This window comes from Rattus norvegicus, chromosome X (genome assembly GCF_021556685.1).
Source record: "Rattus norvegicus strain SHRSP/BbbUtx chromosome X, alternate assembly SHRSP_T2T, whole genome shotgun sequence".
Classification (NCBI taxonomy): Eukaryota; Metazoa; Chordata; class Mammalia; order Rodentia; family Muridae; genus Rattus; species Rattus norvegicus.
In genome coordinates this window covers 98,993,319-99,008,766 of record NC_141554.1, presented here as the reverse complement: position 1 = coordinate 99,008,766, position 15,448 = coordinate 98,993,319, and the positions used below count along the sequence as shown (strand labels likewise).

At 38.3% G+C, this 15,448-nt stretch overlaps 1 pseudogene; it reads right to left on the bottom strand.

The window, feature by feature from the left end:
• Window positions 1-1,010: 1,010 nt before the first annotated feature.
• On the bottom strand, window positions 1,011-1,122 carry LOC120099454 (small nucleolar RNA SNORA44; annotated as a pseudogene).
• Window positions 1,123-15,448: the final 14,326 nt, after the last annotated feature.

Genomic DNA, 15,448 nt, shown 5'->3' with positions numbered 1-15,448 from the left:
AGAAAAATTCATTTTAAATGGCTTACAGCCTTTTTTACTGTAGACCATGTCTGCTTTCCAAATAGGCCATCCATACACCTACTCCACTGCACTGCACTCCACACTACTAAAGTGCTTAGGAGTTTGTCAATAAAATATAATGAGCCCAGACAGATATAAAGCCACTTAATACTTGTATAGAGAACAATATTAAGATCAAGAGCTTTGTGCCCTTTGTCCCATAATATCTTATTGACAGGCAACAATGGTGGTAAAGCACTCTACTTTCAAATAAAAACTCCATTGATACTGTAGTTATGTCATTTAACTGCCTGAAGTGAACCCAAAGACAAGTAAGTTGAAGCAGTAACTCCCATCATCTCCCAACAGAATGTGAGAGACATTTAGGACTAGCTCCATTGTCGCCTTCCTCAAAATAGAAAGACAAATATGAAAGTGTTTTTTGTTTTGCTACACACACCACGTCTATCCAGATTTTCCAGACCTCAGACGATCACAGTGTGTTCTGGAAAATCATTGGGCAGAATATGATTGGGATTTTCCTCAGGTCGTTTGTGAATATGCCTAGTGTTATCAGGGTGCCAGCACGGTTAAAGCCCTCTACATGCTGAATCACCATGAAAACTTATTTGTTTTTTTTTTTTTTTTTTTGAAATTTGAAGTCTTTATTGAACCAATTGCATGTTAGGTTACAAAGCTATTTCACTTTTCCAAAATGCTGTTTCTCTTTGTAGACCAATCTGGCCACAAAAGGCTACCTGGCTAAGTATTAGCCAGAAACTTCTAAATCCCAGTGTGATCTTCTTGTGGCATTTTTCCAACAAATAATGCAGACCAAATCACAAGATGGCCACCTCACTGGTCACATGGTCCTTAGGTTAATGAGCAGAGGCTGACAGGCTGTCTCCTCACTCTTCCAAGAACCGCCCCCAAGTGCACACTGCAGAAGGAAAGTTTGTTTTGAATACCACAGGACAGAAGGACAGGCAGCTCATAACTCCAGTGGAAAAACATATAGGAGAGCTGAGTGGCAACAGCAGGCACTGTGATAACCTGGGCTGTCAAAGTCTCTCCGTTACTCTGGCATGCAGTTGGAGATCCCATGGCTATGAAAACTTATTTGTTTTAATTTCTTATTTTCTATTCAAGGTCTTTGCTTTTCAGAGTTTAGCTCCAGGGGGGGCTCTGACCTGCAGAATGAATATGTGGAATCACTATAAATGAGAAACCTGACCATCACTTGTCTTTCAAACAAATGGCCCCAAATAAATTGAGCCATCTTTATTTATTCAAGTTGCAAGTCATTCAAGCAAAAGCAGTTTCAATTTATTTATCTTTAATCATTTTCTGAGATTCTACTTAGTTATTTTGGATACTTTTCATCTTTTCCATTCCCATGTCACCACTAATTGAACTTTACCCCATATCTAGGCATTAATTTAACTTTTATTTTGTATCTTTGTATATATTTTGTTATTGGAAAGCAACTGATTATATTTAGCCAGGCAAGTCATATTCATACTGTGCCTAGGCAGTCAGCAGACCTGGTTACAAAAATGAAAGATCAAGCCCTATGGTGAATCATTAACACTATGATGTTTTTATATATTTGAGGTCAGCAGAGAGTATGATACTCTACTTAGAATAATGTTTTTCAGCTCTAAGTCTAATTTCTATAATCTTCATATTACTTTTGTATAGGAAGTACTTGTAGTCCTCTTCTTTATACATTCTCAAAATGTTATGTTTAATACCTAAGTCTTAAATGTTGGAGCCAAATTTTCATTCTTTCTGGTAATTTCTACATGCACTTTTACTTCTAAGGGGAATGGGAAATTTAGATTCCTTTCTTAATTTCCTGACATTGGAGGGATGTCTGACCTTTTATACCCTTTATTTCCTCCTCATGTGTTCTATAAGTTTGTAATGTCTTCTTTTAAGATACCATTTCCTAAATTCTTAGAATGAAATGATCTGTTTTTAAAAATACTTCAGTACGTAATAATTATTAACTTTAGTGATGAATTTCTCCTGTTTACTCAAGATGTCTGCAGAAGCAGCCAGGGATAATCAGTGGAACCAGTTTTTTTGTTTGTTTGTTTCAAGAAAAATACTCCAGGTTCATTATAATTTCATCCATAATCTTGACTAACAAAGTAAAACTAAATATTATAAGAGTAAACACAGCAAAAGCCAAGAGGCCCTAAAACACATGTGCTCTCTAGGATCTGTGGAATGGTCTGCAATATTAATTCCATAGGTCCTTGCCAAGTGGACAGGACTTTCCAAGTGCCTTGCCATAAGAACTCCTTTTGTAAGTCACTCATGTGCTGTTCCCAGAAGTTTCAGCATGATTTTCACCATTTATTCACGTGTATAACCACAGAGTTAGTTTTGTTTTCTTTCACTTTCCGTTGTGCTTTCTGTGACTGAACCTGCTCCCTAAGTACTACAATCCAAAATGGTTCTAAATCAACAACTCATTTAGCCAAGCAATTAAATAGCAGAAAAAGTTAATACCTACTAAATTAAGAGATGATAACACCTCTTAGACTGAAACAAGTGAACTGGATCTTTTGAAAGAAAGTAGTGCTGGGCAAATTTTTATACTTAAATTTTATTTTTTTTCTTTTTTCTTTTTTTCGGAGCTGGGGACCGAACCCAGGACCTTGCGGTTGCTAGGCAAGCGCTCTACCACTGAGCTAAATCCCCAACCCCTTAAATTTTCAACTATTCTAGAATCATATATTATCCCTTACTCAGGAGATACTGAATTCCATATTTACTTTACACTTGATCACATAGCCTCTATTATTTCCTGCTAAGACTACAGACACATATATGTAATTTCAATACTTCTTCCCATAGTGATGCTGGATATTATTTGTAGAAAGTGGTAACATGTTAATAAACATGTTTTATAAACATATAGGTAAATTAGAATAGACAAGACAAGAAACTACACACAAGAGTCTAGATACTAAATTTACTATGCTCTTCATAAGTTCATGCTCTATCCTATAGGTCAGTACCCTATGACCAGAGACTTAAAATATTTTTTTAGGAAGGTATATAAAAGTAGAATTCTTGAAATAATTTTATGCAGAATATTATTATAAAGCTTACAGTTAGGAGCCTTTGTTTCTATTTGATATGCTCCTTGATATTTCTCAAGAAAATCAAAGAAACAGAATTATATAATTCTGCTTATGCTTTCTATTCATATAGACCATCCATGAATACAAGCAGGTCAGGAATCATATAAAAGTTATTTTTGTGGGTCTATAATAAAATTTACCAAGAGAGTTATATATCTTGTTTTTCATATTAAGTTTCAGAATAGCTTCAATATGGAGTAAGATTGCACATGCACAGTGAGGAGTATTAATTTCAAATTCCTCAAGGTTGCAACATGCAGTTCTGAGACACATTCTCTTAGTTGTCATTTGTAATCAAGAGATATGATCCACGGAAACTAATTTCATTTCATTTTTATTGCTTTAAGAGCATACCTTACTCTGTAAACCTTTGTACAGCTAGGGATTTCTGGAAGTCTTTCTGTCTCAGCCTTACATAGGTTGGTAGTATGAGCATGATGTAATTTGTATTGAAGAGCTGGGTTATAGCAACCATAAAGAAAGAAGCATCTGCATTTACAAATTTAAGGCCAAACAAAACCAGCTTGCTTTCAATTTGCCATTTTACCTGACATTTGTTTCTCAGTTGTTTTCAAAAATTAAATGATAGCTTTGTTACTGAAAGTAAAAATGTAAGTAATCAAAAATAGAGGAAAATATTTTTCAAAATAAGACAATTTAAGATGTGTGGTTTAGACCAACCTCTACTAATATTTGAATTGTTGTCAAAAAGTTTATGATGAACTTTATTAACCAAAATATAAAGAAACAGGCAAGTTCTGACTTTAAGACTATTAACAAATATAGCAATTAAAAGCCATTTCATTTGTATGTTAAATTCTTTTGTATGTATACAGTTTGTGACCTTATGTACAGAAAGGTAATCAATTTCTTTAGGCATCTTATACAATATAGAATCTAAGGAAGCTTTCATTTGAGGATCCATAAATTTAATTATTGTTTGTTTCTTCTAATTTAACTAATGGCATAACAGAATTTTTCTAAGGCTCTTGTTCAAAGATGTCATTGTGACCTCTTCAAGAAATAGCAATTATCTTCCTTATGCAGTCAAGCATCTTAAATTTCTATGAGATAATTCATCTCTTTCCTAGGATCCACTAACTGCATTAATATTTTCATAAGTGAGACTTTTGAAATATGGCAGAAGTTGTTTCCAAATATGATGTTCAGTCTAAAATGAAATTTCATGCCAACTCTACTCCTTAATAAGTACCTTTCTTTTTTTTTTTTATTAACTTGAGTATTTCTTATATACATTTCAAGTGTTATTCCCTTTCCCGGTTTCCGGGCAAACATCCCCCTCCCCCCTCCCCTTCCTTATGGGTGTCCCCCTCCCAACCCTCCCCCCATTGCCGCCCTCCCCCCATAGTCTAGTTCACTGGGGGTTCTGTCTTAGCAGGACCTAGGGCTTCCCCTTCCACTGGTACTCTTACTAGGATATTCATTGCTACCTATGGGGTCAGAGTCCAGGGTCAGTCCATGTATAGTATTTAGGTAGTGGCTTAGTCCCTGGAAGCTCTGGTTGCTTGACATTGTTGTACTTTTGGGGTCTCGAGCCCCTTCAAGCTCTTCCAGTTCTTTCTCTGATTCCTTCAATAGGGGACCTATTCTCAGTTCAGTGGTTTGCTGCTGGCATTCGCCTCTGTATTTGCTGTATTCTGGCTGTGTCTCTCAGGAGCGATCTACATCCGGCTCCTGTCGGTCTGCACTTCTTTGCTTCATCCATCTTGTCCAATTGGGTGGCTGTATATCTATGGGCCACCTGTGGGGCAGGCACTGAATGGGTGTTCCTTCAGTCTCTGTTTAATCTTTGCCTCTCCCTTCCCTGCCAAGGGTATTCTTTTTCCTCATTTAAAGAAGGAGTGAAGCATTCACATTTTGATCATCCGTCTTGAGTTTCGTTTGTTCTAGGGATCTAGGGTAATTCAAGCATTTGGGCTAATAGCCACTTATCAATGAGTGCATACCATGTATGTCTTTCTGTGATTGGGTTAGCTCACTCAGGATGATATTTTCCAGTTCCAACCATTTGCCTATGAATTTCATAAACTCGTTGTTTTTGATAGCTGAGTAATATTCCATTGTGTAGATGTACCACATTTTCTGTATCCATTCCTCTGTTGAAGGGCATCTGGGTTCTTTCCATTTTCTGGCTATTATAAATAAGGCTGCGATGAACATAGTGGAGCACGTGTCTCTTTTATATGTTGAGGCATCTTTTGGGTATATGCCCAAGAGTGGTATAGCTGGATCCTCAGGCAGTTCAATGTCCAATTTTCTGAGGAACCTCCAGACTGATTTCCAGAATGGTTTTACCAGTCTGCAATCCCACCAACAATGGAGGAGTGTTCCTCTTTCTCCACATCCTCGCCAGCATCTGCTGTCACCTGAGTTTTTGATCTTAGCCATTCTCACTGGTGTGAGGTGAAATCTCAGGGTTGTTTTGATTTGCATTTCCCTTACGACTAAAGATGTTGAGCATTTCTTTAGGTGTTTCTCAGCCATTCGGCATTCCTCAGCTGTGAATTCTTTGTTTAGCTCTGAACCCCATTTTTAATAGGGTTATTTGTTTCCCTGCGGTCTAACTTCTTGAGTTCTTTGTATATTTTGGATATAAGGCCTCTATTTGTTGTAGGATTGGTAAAGATCTTTTCCCAATCTGTTGGTTGCCGTTTTGTCCTAACCACAGTGTCCTTTGCCTTACAGAAGCTTTGCAGTTTTATGAGATCCCATTTGTCGATTCTTGATCTTAGAGCATAAGCCATTGGTGTTTTGTTCAGGAAATTTTTTCCAGTGCCCATGTGTTCCAGATGCTTCCCTAGTTTTTCTTCTATTAGTTTGAGTGTGTCTGGTTTGATGTGGAGGTCCTTGATCCACTTGGACTTAAGCTTTGTACAGGGTGATAAGCATGGATCGATCTGCATTCTTCTACATGTTGCCCTCCAGTTGAACCAGCACCATTTGCTGAAAATGCTATCTTTTTTCCATTGGATGGTTTTGGCTCCTTTGTCAAAAATCAAGTGACCATAGGTGTGTGGGTTCATTTCTGGGTCTTCAATTCTATTCCATTGGTCTATCTGTCTGTCTCTGTACCAATACCATGCAGTTTTTATCACTATTGCTCTGTAATACTGCTTGAGTTCAGGGATAGTGATTCCCCCTGAAGTCCTTTTATTGTTGAGGATAGCTTTAGCTATCCTGGGTTTTTTGTTATTCCCGATGAATTTGCAAATTGTTCTGTCTAACTCTTTGAAGAATTAGATTGGTATTTTGATGGGGATTGCATTGAATCTGTAGATTGCTTTTGGTAAAATGGCCATTTTTAATATATTAATCCTGCCAATCCATGAGCATGGGAGATCTTTCCATCTTCTGAGGTCTTCTTCAATTTCTTTCCTCAGTGTCTTGAAGTTCTTATTGTACAGATCTTTTACTTGCTTGGTTAATGTCACACCGAGGTACTTTATATTATTTGGGTCTATTATGAAGGGTGTCGTTTCCCTAATTTCTTTCTCGGCTTGTTTCTCTTTTGTATAGAGGAAGGCAACTGATTTATTTGAGTTAATTTTATACCCAGCCACTTTGCTGAAGTTGTTTATCAGCTTTAGTAGTTCTCTGGTGGAACTTTTGGGGTCACTTAAATATACTATCATGTCATCTGCAAATAGTGATATTTTGACCTCTTCTTTTCCGATCTGTATCCCCTTGATCTCCTTTTGTTGTCTGATTGCTCTGGCTAGAACTTCAAGAACTATATTGAATAAGTAGGGAGAGAGTGGGCAGCATTGTCTAGTCCCTGATTTTAGTGGAATTGCTTCAAGTTTCTCTCCATTTAGTTTATTGTTAGCAACTGGTTTCCTGTATATGGCTTTTACTATGTTTAGGTATGGGCCTTGAATTCCTATTCTTTCCAGGACTTTTATCATGAAGCGGTGTTGAATTTTGTCAAATGCTTTCTCAGCATCTAATGAAATGATCATGTGGCTCTGTTCTTTCAGTTTGTTTATATAATGGATCACGTTGATGGTTTTCCGTATATTAAACCATCCCTGCATGCCTGGGATGAAGCCTACTTGATCATGGTGTATGATTGTTTTGATTTGCTCTTGAATACAGTTTGCCAGAATTTTATTGAGTATTTTTGCATCGATATTCATAAGGGAAATTGGTCTGAAATTCTCTTTCTTTGTTGTGTCTTTGTGTGGTTTAGGTATAAGAGTAATTGTGGCTTCGTAGAAGGAATTCGATAGTGCTCCATCTGTTTCAATTTTGTGGAATAGTTTGGATAATATTGGTATGAGGTCTTCTATGAAGGTTTGATAGAATTCTGTACTAAACCCGTCTGCACCTGGGCTCTTTTTGGTTGGGAGACCTTTAATGACTGCTTCTATTTCCTTAGGAGTTATGGGGTTGTTTAACTGGTTTATCTGTTCCTGATTTAACTTCGATACCTGGTATCTGTCTAGGAAATTGTCCATTTCCTGAAGATTTTCAAGTTTTGTTGAATATAGGTTTTTATAGTAAGATCTGATGATTTTTTGAATTTCCTCTGAATCTGTAGTTATGTCTCCATTTTCATTTCTGATTTTGTTAATTTGGACGCACTCTCTGTGTCCTCTCGTTAGTCTGGCTAAGGGTTTATCTATCTTGTTGATTTTCTCAAAGAACCAACTTTTGGTTCTGTTGATTCTTTCTATGGTCCTTTTTGTTTCTACTTGGTTGATTTCAGCTCTGAGTTTGATTATTTCCTGCCTTCTACTCCTCCTGGGTGTATTTGCTTCTTTTTGTTCTAGAGCTTTAAGTGTGCTGTCAAGCTGCTGACATATGCTCTTTCCTGTTTCTTTCTGCAGGCACTCAGCGCTATGAGTTTTCCTCTTAGCACACCTTTCATTGTGTCCCATAAGTTTGGGTATATTGTATCTTCATTTTCATTAAATTCTAAAAAGTTTTTAATTTCTTTCTTTATTTCTTCCTTGACCAGGTTATCATTGAGTAGAGCATTGTTCAATTTCCAGGTATATGTGGGCATTCTTCCCTTATTTTTATTGAAGACCAGTTTTAGGCCGTGGTGGTCCGATAGCACGCATGGGATTATTTCTATCTTTCTGTACCTGTTGAGGCCCGTTTTTTGACCAATTATATGGTCAATTTTGGAGAAAGTACCATGAGGAGCTGAGAAGAAGGTATATCCTTTTGCTTTAGGATAGAATGTTCTATAAATATCCGTTAAGTCCATTTGGCTCATGACTTCTCTTAGTCTGTCGACATCACTGTTTAATTTCTGTTTCCATGATCTGTCCATTGATGAGAGTGGGGTGTTGAAATCTCCCACTATTATTGTGTGAGGTGCAATGTGTGCTTTGAGCTTTAGTAAGGTTTCTTTTTTTTTTTTTTTTTTAAAAACCTTTCAAATTTTTTATCATTAGGAGCATTTTCTCAATACAAAATTTAGTGACACTTAAAATAGGTACACACAACCCACATGTATTGCTATGAGGCACACTAATGACTTTAAAAATGAGGAACGACAAAGCTATCTAAAAGTAGCATGCAAGATGCAAAATTATTTACGGTATTTTTTTTTTTTTTTAGTTTTAATTGTATTTTTTTTTTTTGCTTTCCTAATATCTTTTTTTTTTTATTAACTTGAGTATTTCTTATATACATTTCGAGTGTTATTCCCTTTCCCGGTTTCCGGGCAAACATCCCCCTCCCCCCTCCCCTTCCTTATGGGTGTTCCCCTCCCAACCCTCCCCCCATTGCCGCCCTCCCCCCATAGACTAGTTCACTGGGGGTTCAGTCTTAGCAGGACCCAGGGCTTCCCCTTCCACTGGTGCTCTTACTAGGATATTCATTGCTACCTATGGGGTCAGAGTCCAGGGTCAGTCCATGTATAGTCTTTAGGTAGTGGCTTAGTCCCTGGAAGCTCTGGTTGCTTGGCATTGTTGTACTTTTGGGGTCTCGAGCCCCTTCAAGCACTTCCAGTTCTTTCTCTGATTCCTTCAATAGGGGACCTATTCTCAGTTCAGTGGTTTGCTGCTGGCATTCGCCTCTGTATTTGCTGTATTCTGGCTGTGTCTCTCAGGAGCGATCTACATCCGGCTCCTGTGGGTCTGCACTTCTTTGCTTCATCCATCTTGTCCAATTGGGTGGCTGTATATCTATGGGCCACCTGTGGGGCAGGCTCTGAATGGGTGTTCCTTCAGTCTCTGTTTAATCTTTGCCTCTCCCTTCCCTGCCAAGGGTATTCTTTTTCCTCATTTAAAGAAGGAGTGAAGCATTCACATTTTGATCATCCGTCTTGAGTTTCGTTTGTTCTAGGGATCTAGGGTAATTCAAGCATTTGGGCTAATAGCCACTTATCAATGAGTGCATACCATGTATGTCTTTCTGTGATTGGGTTAGCTCACTCAGGATGATATTTTCCAGTTCCAACCATTTGCCTATGAATTTCATAAACTCGTTGTTTTTGATAGCTGAGTAATATTCCATTGTGTAGATGTACCACATTTTCTGTATCCATTCCTCTGTTGAAGGGCATCTGGGTTCTTTCCATTTTCTGGCTATTATAAATAAGGCTGCGATGAACATAGTGGAGCACCTGTCTCTTTTATATGTTGAGGCATCTTTTGGGTATATGCCCAAGAGTGGTATAGCTGGATCCTCAGGCAGTTCAATGTCCAATTTTCTGAGGAACCTCCAGACTGATTTCCAGAATGGTTTTACCAGTCTGCAATCCCACCAACAATGGAGGAGTGTTCCTCTTTCTCCACATCCTCGCCAGCATCTGCTGTCACCTGAGTTTTTGATCTTAGCCATTCTCACTGGTGTGAGGTGAAATCTCAGGGTTGTTTTGATTTGCATTTCCCTTATGACTAAAGATGTTGAACATTTCTTTAGGTGTTTCTCAGCCATTCGGCATTCCTCAGCTGTGAATTCTTTGTTTAGCTCTGAACCCCATTTTTTAATAGGGTTATTTGTTTCCCTGCGGTCTAACTTCTTGAGTTCTTTGTATATTTTGGATATAAGGCCTCTATTTGTTGTAGGATTGGTAAAGATCTTTTCCCAATCTGTTGGATGCCGTTTTGTCCTAACCACAGTGTCCTTTGCCTTACAGAAGCTTTGCAGTTTTATGAGATCCCATTTGTCGATTCTTGATCTTAGAGCATAAGCCATTGGTGTTTTGTTCAAGAAATTTTTTCCAGTGCCCATGTGTTCCAGATGCTTCCCTAGTTTTTCTTCTATTAGTTTGAGTGTGTCTGGTTTGATGTGGAGGTCCTTGATCCACTTGGACTTAAGCTTTGTACAGGGTGATAAGCATGGAACGATCTGCATTCCTCTACATGTTGCCCTCCAGTTGAACCAGCACCATTTGCTGAAAATGCTATCTTTTTTCCATTGGATGGTTTTGGCTCCTTTGTCAAAAATCAAGTGACCATAGGTGTGTGGGTTCATTTCTGGGTCTTCAATTCTATTCCATTGGTCTATCTGTCTGTCTCTGTACCAATACCATGCAGTTTTTATCACTATTGCTCTGTAATACTGCTTGAGTTCAGGGATAGTGATTCCCCCTGAAGTCCTTTTATTGTTGAGGATAGCTTTAGCTATCCTGGTTTTTTTGTTATTCCAGATGAATTTGCAAATTGTTCTGTCTAACTCTTTGAAGAATTGGATTGGTATTTTGATGGGGATTGCATTGAATCTGTAGATTGCTTTTGGTAAAATGGCCATTTTTACTATATTAATCCTGCCAATCCATGAGCATGGGAGATCTTTCCATCTTCTGAGGTCTTCTTCAATTTATTTCCTCTGTGTCTTGAAATTCTTATTGTACAGATCTTTTACTTGCTTGGTTAAAGTCACACCGAGGTACTTTATATTATTTGGGTCTATTATGAAGGGTGTCGTTTCCCTAATTTCTTTCTCGGCTTGTTTCTCTTTTGTATAGAGGAAGGCAACTGATTTATTTGAGTTAATTTTATACCCAGCCACTTTGCTGAAGTTGTTTATCAGCTTTAGTAGTTCTCTGGTGGAACTTTTGACATCACTTAAATATACTATCATGTCATCTGCAAACAGTGATATTTTGACCTCTTCTTTTCCGATCTGTATCCCCTTGATCTCCTTTTGTTGTCTGATTGCTCTGGCTAGAACTTCAAGAACTATATTGAATAAGTAGGGAGAGAGTGGGCAGCCTTGTCTAGTCCCTGATTTTAGTGGGATTGCTTCAAGTTTCTATCCATTTAGTTTAATGTTAGCAACTGGTTTGCTGTATATGGCTTTTACTATGTTTAGGTATGGGCCTTGAATTCCTATTCTTTCCAGGACTTTTATCATGAAGGGGTGCTGAATTTTGTCAAATGCTTTCTCAGCATCTAATGAAATGATCATGTGGCTCTGTTCTTTCAGTTTGTTTATATAATGGATCACGTTGATGGTTTTCCGTATATTAAACCATCCCTGCATGCCTGGGATGAAGCCTACATGATCATGGTGGATGATTGTTTTGATGTGCTCTTGAATTCGGTTTGCCAGAATTTTATTGAGTATTTTTGCGTCGATATTCTTAAGGGAAATTGGTCTGAAGTTCTCTTTCTTTGTTGTGTCTTGGTGTGGTTTAGGTATAAGAGTAATTGTGGCTTCGTAGAAGGAATTCGGTAGTGCTCCATCTGTTTCAATTTTGTGGAATAGTTTGGATAATATTGGTATGAGGTCTTCTATGAAGGTTTGATAGAATTCTGCACTAAACCCGTCTGGACCTGGGCTCTTTTTGGTTGGGAGACCTTTAATGACTTCTTCTATTTCCTTAGGAGTTATGGGGTTGTTTAACTGGTTTATCTGTTCCTGATTTAACTTTGATACCTGGTATCTGTCTAGGAAATTGTCCATTTCCTGAAGATTTTCAAGTTTTGTTGAATATAGGTTTTTATAGTAAGATCTGATGATTTTTTGAATTTCCTCTGAATCTGTAGTTATGTCTCCATTTTCATTTCTGATTTTGTTAATTTGGACGCACTCTCTGTGTCCTCTCGTTAGTCTGGCTAAGGGTTTATCTATCTTGTTGATTTTCTCAAAGAACCAACTTTTGGTTCTGTTGATTCTTTCTATGGTCCTTTTTGTTTCTACTCGGTTGATTTCAGCTCTGAGTTTGATTATTTCCTGCCTTCTACTCCTCCTGGGTGTATTTGGTTCTTTTTGTTCTAGAGCTTTTAGGTGTGCTGTCAAGCTGCTGACATATGCTCTTTCCTGTTTCTTTCTGCAGGCACTCAGCGCTATGAGTTTTCCTCTTAGCACAGCTTTCATTGGGTCCCATAAGTTTGGGTATGTTGTATCTTCATTTTCATTAAATTCTAAAAAGTTTTTAATTTTTTCTTTATTTCTTCCTTGACCAGGTTATCATTGAGTAGAGCATTGTTCAATTTCCACGTATATGTGGGCATTCTTCCCTTATTGTTATTTAAGACCAGTTTTAGGCCGTGGTGGTCCGATAGCACACATGGGATTATTTCTATCTTTCTGTACCTGTTGAGGCCCATTTTTTGACCAATTATATGGTCAATTTTGGAGAAAGTACCATGAGGAGCTGAGAAGAAGGTATATCCTTTTGCTTTAGGATAGAATGTTCTATAAATATCCGTTAAGTCCATTTGGCTCATGACTTCTCTTAGTCTGTCGACATCACTGTTTAATTTCTGTTTCCATGATCTGTCCATTGAAGAGAGTGGGGTGTTGAAATCTCCCACTATTATTGTGTGAGGTGCAATGTGTGTTTTGAGCTTTAGTAAGGTTTCTTTTACGTATGTAGGTGCCCTTGTATTTGGGGCATAGATATTTAGGATTGAGAGTTCATCTTGTTTGATTTTTCCTTTGATGAATATGAAGTGTCCTTCCTTATCTTTTTTGATGACTTTTAATTGAAAATTTATTTTATTTGATATTAGAATGGCTACTCCAGCTTGCTTCTTCTGACCATTTGCTTGGAAAGTTGTTTTCCAGCCTTTCACTCTGAGGTAGTGTCTGTCTTTGTCTCTGAGGTGTGTTTCCTGTAGGCAGCAGAATGCAGGGTCCTCGTTGCGTGTCCAGTTTGTTAATCTATGTCTTTTTATTGGGGAGTTGAGGCCATTGATATTGAGAGATATTAAGGAATAGTGATTATTGCTTCCCGTTATATTCATATTTGGATGTGAGGTTATGTTTGTGTGCTTTCATTCTCTTGGTTTTGTTGCCAAGATGATTAGTTTCTTGCTTCTTCTAGGGTATAGCTTGCCTCCTTATGTTGGCCTTTACCATTTATTATCCTTTGTAGTGCTGGATTTGTAGAAAGATATTGTGTAAATTTGGTTTTGTCATGGAATATCTTGGTTTCTCCATCAATGTTAATTGAGAGTTTTGCTGGATACAGTAACCTGGGCTGGCATTTGTGTTCTCTTAGGGTCTGTATAACATCAGTCCAGGATCTTCTGGCCTTCATAGTTTCTGGCGAGAAGTCTGGTGTGATTCTGATAGGTCTCCCTTTATATGTTACTTGACCTTTTTCCCTTACTGCTTTTAATATTCTTTCTTTATTTTGTGCGTTTGGTGTTTTGACAATTATGTGACGGGAGGTGTTTCTTTTCTGGTCCAATCTATTTGGAGTTCTGTAGGCTTCTTGTATGTCTATGGGTATCTCTTTTTTTAGGTTAGGGAAGTTTTCTTCTATGATTTTGTTGAAGATATTTACTGGTCCTTTGAGCTGGGAGTCTTCACTCTCTTCTATACCTATTATCCTTAGGTTTGATCTTGTCATTGAGTCCTGGATTTCCTGTATGTTTTGGACCAGTAGCTTTTTCCGCTTTACATTATCTTTGACAGTTGAGTCAATGATTTCTATGGAATCTTCTGCTCCTGAGATTCTCTCTTCCATCTCTTGTATTGTGTTGGTGAAGCTTGTATCTACAGCTCCTTGTCTCTTCTTTTGGTTTTCTATATCCAGGGTTGTTTCCATGTGTTCTTTCTTGATTGCTTCTATTTCCATTTTTAATTCCTTCAACTGTTTGATTGTGTTTTCCTGGAATTCTTTCAGGGATTTTTGCGATTCCTCTCTGTAGGCTTCTACTTGTTTATTAATGTTTTCCTGTGTTTCCCTAAGTGTGTTCATGTCTTTCTTGAAGTCCTCCAGCATCATGATCAAATATGATTTTGAAACTAGATCTTGCTTTTCTGGTGTGTTTGAATATTCCATGTTTGTTTTGGTGGGAGAATTGGGCTCCGATGATGGCATGTAGTCTTGGTTTCTGTTGCTTGGGTTCCTGCGCTTGCCTCTCGCCATCAGATTATCTCTAGTGTTACTTTGTTCTGCTATTTCTGACAGTGGCTAGACTGTCCTATAAGCCTGTGTGTCAGGAGTGCTGTAGACCTGTTTTCCTCTCTTTCAGTCAGTTATGGGGACAGAGTGTTCTGCTTTCGGGCGTGTAGTTTTTCCTCTCTACAGGTCTTCAGCTGTTCCTGTGGGCCTGTGTCTTGAGTTCACGAGGCAGCTTTCTTGCAGCAGAAAATTTGGTCTTACCTGTGGTCCCGAGGCTCAGGTTCGCTCGTGGGGTGCTGCCCAGGGGCTCTCTGCAGCGGCAGCAACCAGGAAGACCTGTGCCGCCCCTTCCGGGAGCTCCAGTGCACCAGGGTTCCAGATGGTCTTTGGCTTTTTCCTCTGGCGTCCGAGATGTGTGTGCAGGGAGCAGTCTGTTCTGGTTTCCCAGACTTGTCTGCCTCTCTGAAGGTTTAGATCTCCATCCCATGGGATTTGGGTGCAGAGAACCTTTAGTAAGGTTTCTTTTACGTATGTAGGTGCCCTTGTATTTGGGGCATAGATATTTAGGATTGAGAGTTCATCTTGGTGGATTTTTCCTTTGATGAATATGAAGTGTCCTTCCTTATCTTTTTTGATGACTTTTAGTTGGAAATTGATTTTATTTGATATTAGAATGGCTACTCCAGCTTGCTTCTTCTGACCCTTTGCTTGGAAAGTTGTTTTCCAGCCTTTCACTCTGAGGTAGTGTCTGTCTTTGTCTCTGAGGTGTGTTTCCTGTAGGCAGCAGAATGCAGGGTCCTCGTTGTGTATCCAGTTTGTTAATCTATGTCTTTTTATTGGGAAGTTGAGGCCATTGATATTGAGAGATATTAAGGAATAGTGATTATTGCTTCCCGTTATATTCATATTTGGATATGAGGTTATGTTTGTGTGCTTTCATTCTCTTTGTTTTGTTGCCAAGACGATTAGTTTCTTGCTTCTTCTAGGGTATAGCTTGCCTCCTTAT